The following is a 12,840-nucleotide window of genomic DNA, read 5'->3' as shown; positions in this document are numbered from 1 at the left end:
GAAACTTTTCAAGAGTTCTGTCCTGTTTATGTTGTTGCATTGTGCAGAAATTCAAGGGGATGCCTCTTGAAATTTTGGAGGTTTTAAAAGAAATTATTTGTAAAAAATTCTTACAAATCAGTGCATGATCAAAACATTCCAAAACTTGGGAGACTTAAATTCATAAATGTTGCCTACACATGTGCCAGGTTTCATCCTGGCAGCCATAAAACTGACGGAGAAATATGCCTTCAAATTAATATCCACTCATGAAACAAATCTTAAGGCAATTACGAAGCTTTGGAGATTCAAATTACTAATCTGAGTGAGACTCCTTCAAATCTTTACAAAATGAAGTGGGGCTCTCCAATTCATTAGTAAAATGAATTACTAATTGGATTTCAGCCATTTCACACACCTCTACTGGATTTGACTTGTACCTGAGCCATATACGGCTCAGGTCTAGGCTAATTGGATGACTGAATCTCCTTGTACAAACCTGCCCAGGCCCTGAAATCTTTAGGAGAGGCAATTTTCTTGGTCTCACCTTTATCTCAAGCTCGGTTGGTGGCCTTCTCAGTAGCTGCCCCTACACTCTGGAGCTCCCTGCCCAGAGAGGCCAAAATGGCTTCCTCCCTGTTGTCTTTCCATCAGCAGGCTAAAACCTTTTTATTCAGGCACACTTTTAAAGAAGAAAGATTTCAAGATCAAATCAGAGAATGCTGTAGTTTTTACCTTTGAATGTGTTTTAAGGATTTTAACTGTGAATTTTAAAAATGTCATTGATGTTTAATTCTGTTTTAATGTTTGTATATTTGTATATTTTAAATTGCTTTGAAATGCTTTTAATGTAAGCTGCTTTGCATCACCTTATGGAGAGAAAAGGAGGGGTATCAATAAATAATAATAATAATAATAATAATAATAATTTGGATCATTGATGTTGTCATCCCAGGTGACAGTCGCATTGACGAAAAACAACAGGAAAAACTCAGCCGCTATCAGGACCTCAAGATTGAACTTCAAAGACTATGGCAGAAACTAGTGCAGGTGGTCCCGGTGGTGATCAGCACATTGGGTGCCATGCCAAAAGATCTCAGCCAGCACTTGGAAACAATAGACATTGACAAAATCACAATCTGCCAACTGCAAAAGGCCACCCTACTGAGATCTGCACGCATCATCCGAAAATACACCACACAGTCCTAGACACTTGGGTAGTGTTCGACTTGTGATTTTGTGATACGAAATCCAGCATATCTATCTTGTTTGCTGTGTCATAATAAAATTTCATTTTCTAACAAAATGTAGAAATACTGGAATTTATTTTATTAGTTTTGACCCAGCTTTCCGATCTATTAAGATCATTTTTAATTCTGGTCTTGTCCCGTGAAGTATTAGTTATCCTTCTAAATTGGTGTCATCTGCCAATTTGATATATGATTTCTGTTCCATTAAGTTATTGATAAAAAAAATTTGAATGTCAGTGAGTTCAGGGTAGAATCCTGTGCCATCCCACTGATCACTTCTCTCCAGGATGAAGAGGAGGCCTTTTGGTTTTGGCAGTGAACCAATTACAAATCCAACTAATAAGAGCATTGTCTAATCCAGGGAGTCTTAAACTTTCTACTTTGAACCCCTTTTGGCCTGAGGTTTTTTTTTTACGTGACCCCAATATATAGGTATATAAAATAGGTATAAAATTAAACATTTACTGATAATGATTCAGCATTTTCAAGACTTGCTAAACAGGCTAATTTTCCTTTTATGAAGTACAACTGGAGCATCTTCTACAGATTCCACTGTAAACACTGCACAATAGATTAGAGATCGCACAGGTTCGTAGGGAAAGATGTGGTCACGAAGATAGTCCGCTCCTGAACCATTTTGGGCTTTATAGGTAAGCACCTGCAACTTGAATTGGGATCAGAAACTTAATGGCAGCCAGTGGAGCTGTTTTAACAGAGGGGTTGACCTCTCCCTGTAACTAGCTCCAGTTAACAATCTGGCTGCTGATCTTTGAACTAGTTGTAATTTCCGAACCGTCTTCAAAGGCAGCCCCATGTAGAGTGCATTACAGTAATCCATTCTCGAGGTAACTAAGGCATGGCTGGTCACAGCTGGCGCACAAGCTTTAATTGTGCAAAGGCCCTCCCAGCCACCGCCGACACCTGAGCATCAAGTGTCAGTGCTGAATCTAGGAGGCCCCCCAGACTGCGGACCTGTGCCTTCAGGGAAGTGTGACCCCGACAAGCACAGGTTGAATAAGGTTGTATAGGTTGTTTGCATCCTGGAGATTTTCTAAAGGCAAACAGGTAGGGTACAAATCAGTCATTGGTCAATAGCAATGATACCATATATTCACTGGGTCTAGTGTTGATCATTAAACACTTCTATCTTTCAGGTGAACTTTTTTCCCTTTTGTGAAATTTTCCTTTGATGCCTCAGTGAAAAAAACTTATTTTTTCAAGTTTCTGAACTTTTATGAGGCTTTGCTTATCTTCACTCTTTACTTTGTTGTTACTATTTAATGAGAGCTGAAATATCAGCTTAGTCACTTTTGTCCTACTGTTGATTTGTAGATTTGCATAGTGCAGTCATAGAGTTCATTTAATATTTGCTATTCACCATTAAGGATTTGGCTAATTGCTTTACTCATGGATATCTTATGTTTATTTTATAATTATGTAATTTTTTAAATAAAAAAGATAATTGGAAGCACAGAGACACTGAGATTTGATTATGCCTACTTGTTTGGATTCAGAGAGATTAGATTTTTTTAAAGCAGTGATAAAGCCAATAATGGAGTACACTTCACCCATAATTGTGCTGTCTAGTTTTTATTGGCTGTTTTATGGATGATGATGACGACGATGACAATTGATGTTTTGTTGCTTTTATTCCTGTATGTGGTTTACACTGTTATTCTGCCACCTCTTGGCAGAAATATGGTTTAAGTTTATTTAAGTCTTTAAATAAATAAATAAAATCTTAACCTTGATTATCTTAATTAACATATACAAATCTCAGAACCCATGTTTCATTGGTATTAGCCTTAGTCGAAGCTGCCTGAGCACCAGTAAATAACATTTTGGACACCTTTTGTCCACCTGTGCCCTCTAAAATCATACCTAATCTGAACCTTGCTTCATCACTAGAAGCTTAGATAGTATTTATTTGTTTATTTATTTATTTACAGTATATTACACCCTTCTCGCCCTTCTCACCCCTGAGGGGACTCAGAGCGGATCACATTACACATATAAGGCAAACATTCAATGCCTTGACATAGAACAAAGACAAAGACAAACGCAGGCTCCTGGCCTCGAACTCATGACCTCTTGGTCAGAGTGATTGGTCTCAGCTGGCTGCAGCTGGCTGCTCACCAGCTTACACCACAGCCCGGGTCTGTGTCTACAAGAAGAGAGTAAAAGTATATGTTAGTTCATTTTTAAAATCAGAATTTACCAATATTCACAACGTTTGAATGGAAGAGTGAAGCAGACAAATTTCCCTATTTGATATTTAGTCTATTGTTATATTATTTTCTGTCTTTAGATATGACTTTATATTTTATTTGTTTTTTTAATTGAACCTGGACACATTGCTGAATGCTCAAAGTTCACATGCCCCTACATACCACTACACTGAAGAATTAATGCAGTTGACCACCACTTTAACTGCCATGGCTCTAAGTTATGAAATCCTGGGATTTGTAGTTTGTAAAGCACAGCACTCTTTGACAGAGAAGACTAAAGACTTTTTTAACAACAACTCCCATGATACCATTGCATTGAGCCATGGCAGTGTGCCTGCATTAATCCAACAGTATAGATGCATCCTTTATCTAAATAGAGCTATTTCTCCCCAGTTGTGGATATTAAGATGTATGCTGCTTTGGATCATTAGTATTTTAATAGTAAAGCATAGTTCTACTTCAACATCTTTTAGTGTTGAGATAGCATCACATTAACTAAAATACAATTATTAAGAGGCTCATGCTCATACCTGTTGCAATTTGACTTTGGCATTCCAAATTTCCCATTAATGTTCCTTATTCTCAAAAAATGGTATATTAGTAGTATTACAAATTTTCACTGGAGCAAAAGCTTTAACAGATCTACAGTTTCTGTTTGTTAACATTAATGCAGTCAAACAGTGATCGTGGGGCAACTTAGGAAGAGAGACTATGATCTGGGATTTTGCAGGATCATGTGAGCGGTAACAGATTTACAGTGGATTTGCAGGATCGTGGAAACTTTGAATACTAAACAATTATGTTCATATTCAGTATGTTCTAGGCTATAAGTGCAATTTAGGCTTCATTGCTAATGCAGGAGGCACCTTTCACCCGCCAAAATGGATTTATAATCCTGTCAGTAAAATATTGCTTCATTCATCACACCTTTGTTTTAATAGGAAGGTGAGAATTTTCTAGTCTCTCAAAGAACTGGGACTAGTATTTTTTTCTACTTTTGTGTTAGAAATCTGTATTTTCTCTAAAGTATACATTTTTTGTACAAATTTTCCCCAATGTAGACATTTATTCATGCATTCTCCCCTTTGCTGCAGGTTGTGTGCATGTTTTTAATTGTGCAAATTTACCAAATAAATGCATGGTTTGTACACATTTTTCTCTACCAGAATGCATCATAAGCCTTGGAAACATTTGGATTCCCAAGGCAAGACATTCTTTGCCCCCTGACCAATCCTGGGAAATATGAAATATCTTCACTAGAAAGAAACATGAATTTCCTTTATGCTTCTAGTTTCAGTATAATAAATTCAAAGAAGAAAGGACTTCATGATGTCATCATCATTACTGAAAAAAGTAGTATAACCACATTAAAATTCTTAGAGAATATAAAATGTAAAGATTAGATAGGCTTTGTTAGGTTTATGAGTTTTAATGTAAGGTGTTTATGGAATAAACAGGCTTTAATAACAGCCAACACAGGATAATTTATGGATACAAATTGTCAACAAACATTAAGAATGAGCTGGCAATAAATCATCTGGAAATATTTAATCCTCCCAAATAAGAATATCTTGCAGTGCTTACATGGAAGAATGAGTTACCAATTCAACCAAGATAGAATTCCACTCTTACTCCTTTAAATAAAAATAATAATGTGGCTTTTAAAAAATAGTTGCATCCATCCACTAAAGTCTTAACCTGGTAAGGGTTTTTTGGGGGAAAAATGAACGTTGGCCTTACATACTGACTGATCACAGTTGGTGAGATTAGCATATAAATACTTTAAACACATAGAGGCTCCAGATCCTAAAGACTTTACAGCACCAGATCCTGTCTAATCTTGGAACCTAAAAAGGGTCACCCATACTTAGAATTTTGGTGGTAGACTGCCAACAAATGCCAGGTGAAGTATTTCAGAAGAAGGAACTAGCATTCCTTGCATAAGAAAATCCCATGAAAATAAGTCATCAGGCCGGCAACTTGAAGGCATACCCACAAGCACATATGAATGGTAACGTTACTGCACATAAACACACAGTCTAAGTTGGATTGAATTCATTAGTTCTTTACTATCTGAGTTCTAAAAATGATGTAATAGATTCATATTCTGGATTTGTAAAAGTCTCTTGTGACAGAACTACATATTACTTCTCCTAATGTAAGCTAATATTGTTGGACTTTAGAATCACATGTTACATTATCAAATATATTGGCACAAACCTGGCAACAGGTAGCCAAATTTGATGCTGTTTACTCAAGGCTGCCAGAGACAACCTGCAGGTTTCAGACCAATTTCAAGAGAGAGCAGGATGGGGAAGGTGATTTCTAACAGTAAGTATGTAAGTAAGTAATTTTATTCTTATACCCCGCCACCATCTCCCGACAGGGACTCGGGGCGGCTAACAAAACAAATACAACAGTTAAAACATATTACAGTAAATAAAACCACAACAAAATCGACACTATAAAACAATACATTACAATGATCATAAAACTCATTTAAAAGCATAAAATGAGTACAGACATAGTAAAATGGAATGAACCACCAGGTTAATGGAGGGGGGTAGTATGGAGGGGACATTTGACTTAAAGTGCAGTAATATTGTTATAAAGTGCTGTGGGACAAACGACAAGATGGAAAAAAAATTAATTGTTTACAGGGGATGGGCATCCGGTTAATTATAAAGCAGGAACAGTGCGTGAGAAATATATTGATTTAATTTAGGACATGGGGACTGAGTTATTCAAATGTCTAGCAAAAAAATGAAGTTTTTAACTGCTTTTTAAAAGATGCAAAGGTGGGAGCCTGCCTGATCTCCCTAGGGAGGGAGTTCCAGATCCGGGGGGCCACAACCAAGAAGGCCCGCTCCCTCGTTCCCGCCATCCAAGCCTGCGATGGAGACGGGAGTGAGAGAAGGGCCTCCCCCAATGAACGAAGAGATTGTGCAGGTTCATAGGGAAGAAAAAAAGAAAACAGAAGAAGAAAAGGATTAAAAAGAGACAAGGTTTTACCCATTGTCATCCAATAACATATCATTTGCCTCTTGAAAAACTAAGAGCAGGCATGGGGACCAAAATTATGGACAATATGATCTGTAAATAAATTGAGGGGCATTCCATGGAGAGGGGAATTTGCCAGTGTTTCCTCAGTGGGCCAGCCAAACATTCAAAAAGCCCAGAAGCAGCATTGTAGCAAACAGAATAGGGCCAGTGCTTCTTTTAGGTTCTCCCAGGTCAGACTAAACTCTTGCTTTTTTACCAATCTGCTGAGAAGGGCATAGCTCCTTTTTTTAATAAAAGAGTTAAGGTACAGTACTTACATTGACCCATGCATAAGTCAAACAAGGTTTTTTGGAGCTGATTAAAATTTCTAGACTTATACATGAGTATAGCCAATACTCCTTGATGTTGACTTCACTGCTGTGATGTTTTGCACAGAAAGCAGACATCCTTACAAGTAGTCACCAATCCAGCATACAAACTAGTCTACAACAAAACCCTAAAATATTTTTGAACATGCTTAAGAAGGTGCTATCTTGTATGTCCAAGGTCCCATGCTTATTATTAAACATAGCACAGAAAGAATAACAACCTTATTGACTTTACACTTAGTGTACATAATGTTGCTGATTTAATCTTCCACAGTTTAATTGATTTCATATTTGAAGGAAACTGGAATGTGTGCAGGTGATACAGATTGAGTTATCTCAAAATGCAACACAACTGATTGGAGAAGTACACTTTTTAAGTGGGGTTTTTATTTTTTATAATTTTCATTAGATATGTTGAGGTTTGATTATGTTTATTTTCTATGGTTATATAATATTATTACATAATATTATATTATGGTATTATTAATTGATTTATATGTACTGTTCTGATTTTATAATTATGTTTTGGGCATTAAATTTTGACAATCTCTGTGAGCCGCCCTGAGTCCCCTCGGGTGAGAAGGGTGTGGTAGAAATGCTGTAAACAAACAAACAAATAAATAAATAATATTTTGTCTGCGTGTTGTTTGCCGCTTTGAGCCCTGTTTCAGGAGAAAAGCAGGATAGAAATAAATAAATTAATAAATAAACAAACTAAAACAAAGGGAAAGTATAACATCTCAAGCATAGGTTGCAAAGAATGTATTGCCAAGGAACTGTTAATTTTCAAACTTTAAAAACTCACCTCCAAGCAGAACAAATAAGAATCTGCACACCCCCAAAACAAACAATTAATCATTCCATTACTGGTGAAAAAAAATTACTCAGGCAAACTAACTGCTGAAATCTGAAAGGCAAAATATTAATCCGATTAAACATGTAAATAGGGTAGTGATGTTGTTCATTTACTTTGTCCCTTGAGCTAATAATTAAATGATGGATTTTCAAATTAATTGCCAGGTGAAGTCAGCTGTTTGGGTAAATGAGCAGTGCACTTAAATGAATGATATGCCTCCTGCTGCTGACACTGGGTGGAAAAAGCTCCTTGGATATCCTCTTTCCAGTGCAAGAGTTTGACATACATCTCATTAGTACAATGCTAAATGATGTGGCAAGAAGCTAGAATTGTAAGAAATAAGGATTCATAAAACTTCACAAGAAACTAGAGTATTGGCTGTAGGTGTCTTGCAGCTTGCACTTTACAATCACCTGATCTCCATTCCACTTACTTGAAGTATTCCACTTACTTCAAGTAATAATGCAATCTTGTTTTAATTGTTCTAAATGTTTTAATGTATTTAATAATCCTATTTTAAAATGTTTATTTAAATTGTACTTTGTTTTAAGGCATCAAATAGTTGCCTATGTGTAAAGCTGCCTTGAGTCCCCTCTGGGATTGAGAAAGGCGGGGTAGAAATGTCATAAATAAATAAATACTTAGGATTCCCCTGAATACAGTACAAGTCCTGTATCCTGGGATGGAGGATACATTCTCATAGTTCACATAGATATATGAATGTTAACAAACTCTGCTGAAATGAAGGACCCCCAACCATGGAATCTCATACAGTCCTGCTACTTGACCTAGAAAATTCCCAAAGAGGACATATTTTGTCAGATATGGACAAATAAAACCACAGATAGCAGACTTGGCAATATGGGGATTAAACTGTATGTCTCCATTGCTGCCCTCGATACTATTACATTATTTATAGTGGCAGGACACTCAAAACAAGGTCTGAGCGAGACACTGAATTTTGAAAAGATCACTTGAGGAGTGATGCCTTGGGCAAAGTCTAAAGTTGGGACCTCATCTGATGGAGTTTTTTAGGGGAAATAATGCTGGGCTCCACTTTTTTACCTTATTTTATGACCTCACATGCTGTCCATCAGACAACGCATGCCATGATTCTATGATCAAAATTGCCTAAAATGTAAGTTAGATCCCTAATGCTTGATGTAAGACCAAGCAGAGTTTGCTGCATGATGAAAAACTGCCCTTGCAAAATCTTAATATTATAAGTGGAATAATACATGGAATAAATCAGAGATATGAATCTACCTACAGTCGTGGAATTTACTGCCACAAGATGTGATAGAACTGTGAAGAAGCACTGGTGAAGAAGCACTGGTGAAGTCATATTGCATTCCTATCTTGCTACCTGGTGGCATCTGACTGCCTTCTGAGGGTAACTTGATAGTGATATAGATAAACACTGAGTCTGATCCAGCAGGACTCTTCTTGTGCTCTTAGGGTGAGCACATTTGCTAACTGTGTTTCTTCTTCTCTGCTTCAAGTTTCCTATCATTTGCAGAAACCTGGCATTTTATCACAGTTATCACCCACCGTGATGTGTTTACAGGTTACCATTCAGCAAACAAGTACTTTAAAAAAAACTTTCCCAGAGCTTTGCAGACCCAGTAGCCATTTTAAAGGGTTGTTTTATCTTGTTCTCTGTGCTACAACACAACAAACCCACAACAAGACTTAAGATGATTTCTCATTTATGCTATCATTTTATGTACTCACATTTTAGTCAAGAAGTGGTGAAATCACTTGACAAAAATTCTACGTCCATTAAAACTCTCATTTTGTTTGCTCATGGGAAGATACTGAAATGCAGAAATTAAGAAATAAAAGGCCTTTGCTATTACTGAGAAGGCAAGTGGAGTTAGGAGAGCAATGCTTGTATAGTGCAGTGAGCTGGCTACAGGGGAAAGAATAGGTTGACTAGGACCCTTGGGAGGGTACCCAACCAGACCTTGTTTTCTATGCTTGGAATGTACAGGATTACAGTCTAAATTCATGACAAATGTACATATCCTGTTGTTCAAAAATTCATAGACTTCCATTTTATCTCTGGCACAGATCAAGATGATGTTTACCTACAAAGGTGCTTAAAGAAACATCTGCTCTCACATAAACTCACCATCTCTTTGAGATTTGCTTCAGAGGCTGGTTCCTGATCAGAAGTGGGATGTCTGGAATCAAGAAACAGAAACAAAATCTTATAAGTGTTGTAAATCATAGACATAGTTCCATAAGAACACTCATCTAATACCAATTTTATTTTATTTTTCATTTCAACAAAAGACCATTTCATTGACGTGAGCTTTGATGTAGCCATATATTTCCCTTTTGTATGTATGTATTTCATTTCTGTCCAATGCCAGCTCATTAAATGACTTTTTGCAGGATATTCTTGACAATATATGGTCACAAGAGGCTTGTTGAAAGAATCTAACTTGCCGAAGAGTTTCCATAACTGAGTTGGGTTTTTAACCCTGGTCTTTTGAAGCCATAGTCCAACACTCAAACCACTTATCTTGTTTATCTTGTTGAAATACTGTTAATAGGTTGCATATTAATTGGTATGGAGTTGTTTTCTTTTTAAAATCTCATTTTAAAAAGGAATTTAGAAAACATTCAAATAAATAAATAAATAAATAAGATCATCTTGTTATATCATCTCATTACAGATGACCACATTTGCTTAAAAGTCCATACTTACCACTTCCTACCTGGCTGGAATCCAAATATATTAACCATGCTGGAATAAGGATCGTTTTCATTTTGAAAGTTACCCATTCCTCAGTGCTCCATTGCAATCACACATTGAAGTCAACAGGAGCCTGTCAGAATGCAAAGATTTACATGGCCGCAGCATTTTTCACAAATGACTTCAGATAAATTTCTTCTTTAAAAATTGATGGGAACAGTTTAATAGCATGAAAACAGCATGAAAACACATCACAGTTTACATCACATTGCATTTGTATTATCTAACTTCTTTCTTTGAGAACAAAAGGTTATGGTAGCGTTTAACATAATGTTTCTTAAAAACAGCATATGCTTTTTATATATACATAATTAGCTGTTGCAGTTGCTTCTGTTAAAACTCTCATCCTCCTACTAAACTTGCAGTTAATTTCTTTTTTAAAGAAAAAATAATTATGCCACTTAGGGATGTGTTGGAAAAACCAATCTGGATGCCAAAGTACTTTGCATATAGAATGTATAAGCCAATCATTTATATGGGGACAGGGAGAAAGAAGAACTATTTAGTTGGATCACATCCATAACAAAGTTTCAGGAGAGGTACAAATGTTCTTGAAAGAGATGCTTTACCTTCCTTGCCTTGTACCTTTGGTTGGCTAGGACACTGCTGAGCTAAATCCATCACACTAGCCACATTCAAGCATCAATCCCATTGATGTTATAGACCTCTATGTTCATTTTTAGTTGAGACACCCATTTTTTATTATCTGTCCCTAAAGAATGACTATCTTTTTGACAACACTACCACCTTGTCTGGGTGTGAATATATGAACTGCTAGACTTGCTATATTTCATGTCACCAGCCCCTACCAATCTTATTCTCTGAGGTGGGAATGTTGTTCTCATAATTCTCTTACATGACAAAGTATAAAGAAAAATTAATGCAATATATTGTGGTCTTACCTAACCTAATCATATGCCCTCCAACCAACAAACAATGCAAAGAATGAATGCTGTGGTTACATGTTATTTATATATTTTCCCTTCCTTCCCCCAAAAAAGTATTCAAGGCTGCTTACAAAATACCAATCCCACAAACCCTAGCCAAGCAAACCTGGAGGGCACTAGGTTGGACACAGCCGATGGAATATATTTTTTGTCATTTCACACCTCAATGAATCTCATTTCCAGGATTTCATTGCAGGCCACAAAAGGTTTTCTAGTATCTTTAACTACAAGAAGAAACAGGGTTATCACTAGTGTGCATCCTCTTTGGCAACCTTATTTGACAGCAACAGCAGTAGTGGACAACAGTGCTCCAAATCAGTACTGAACAACCTGATCCCACCATTTAATTTTTCAGATTGCCCTAGAGCAGTGGGGATCTGGCTTTGTTAGCAAGATCAGACAGGATCTGGTACCAATAGTTGCTAATTTTTTTAAAGTTAAAATAAATATATTTATCACTAGGTTAAATTTGTTTATTATAATCTGTTTTAAAAATCATTGCTTAAAACAAATCTAGTTATTATTCTTATGGCTTCTAACACTCTGAAAAGTGGTAAGTGATAAGAGATATGCCATAATACCTCGAATGAAATATGTATAATAATTACAGGATGTCTTAAACCTACAACTGCTAATAGACTTCATTAGCTAGCTGGCATTGCTTCCCCCCCCCCCCCCATGTGCGACAGGAAGTTGCTGCCAATTGCGAGAGAAATAAGGTTGAACACTGTGAAAGTCACCCACTGTATGGCTATCAGCGTCCTCCCAGCAGACGTAAATCAAGAAAATATTTCATGAGAACCACCACTCCTCTTAATGTTCCTCCAGCAATAGCAAGAATATCCCTATGGTCAGAAAAATTGGGCAATTCCAACTGGATGGGTCTTCCTCTTGGGGAAAACCAAGAATGGGCAACTTGGATGTCCCTGAACAAACTGAGAAGTGGAGTTAGCAGATCAAAAAACAAACTTGCAAAATGGCACTACTGAGAAGAATCCTTCACTTTGTGTGATTGTGGAGCAGAATAAACAACTCAACATCAGTATGCTTGCCCCCTATGTCCTGCCTCATGCACAGAGGAAGAACTGTTTAAAGCTACAAACAGTACAGTCGCTGCTACCCATTTTTGGTCTAAAATTATTTAGCTGCTTGTGCAAATAACATCCAACTCTACTATTCTTTCCTACCAAATGCCAAGGATGCCATCCTGACCTTGAACTGGTGTCTGTTAGCTGTGATGGCCTAGATAAGGCTGAACAAATTGAAATTGAATCCTGACAAGATCCTGGTCATTCGTAGGGCTGATCTGGGTATAAGGTTGCAACCTGCGCTGGATGGGGTCACACTCCCCTGAAGTCACAGCTCCACAGTTTGGGGGTCCTCCTGGACTCAGAGCTGACCATGGAGGCCCAGGTGTTGGCGGTAGCCAGGAGGGCCTTTACATA

General features: G+C 37.1%; 1 long non-coding RNA gene across 1 annotated transcript; it reads right to left on the bottom strand.

Moving 5' to 3' along the window:
- Window positions 1-4,154: 4,154 nt before the first annotated feature.
- LOC134295431 (uncharacterized) lies at window positions 4,155-11,776 on the bottom strand. The gene is made up of 3 exons (XR_010001998.1): window positions 10,401-11,776; window positions 9,819-9,870; window positions 4,155-9,501 (listed from the first exon to the last, which is right to left on the bottom strand). It is a non-coding gene; the product is annotated as an uncharacterized LOC134295431 (long non-coding RNA).
- Window positions 11,777-12,840: the final 1,064 nt, after the last annotated feature.

The sequence above is a fragment of the Anolis carolinensis genome, chromosome 1 (genome assembly GCF_035594765.1).
Source record: "Anolis carolinensis isolate JA03-04 chromosome 1, rAnoCar3.1.pri, whole genome shotgun sequence".
In the NCBI taxonomy this organism is placed as follows: Eukaryota; Metazoa; Chordata; class Lepidosauria; order Squamata; family Dactyloidae; genus Anolis; species Anolis carolinensis.
This window is presented reverse-complemented; position numbering and strand designations above follow the sequence as displayed.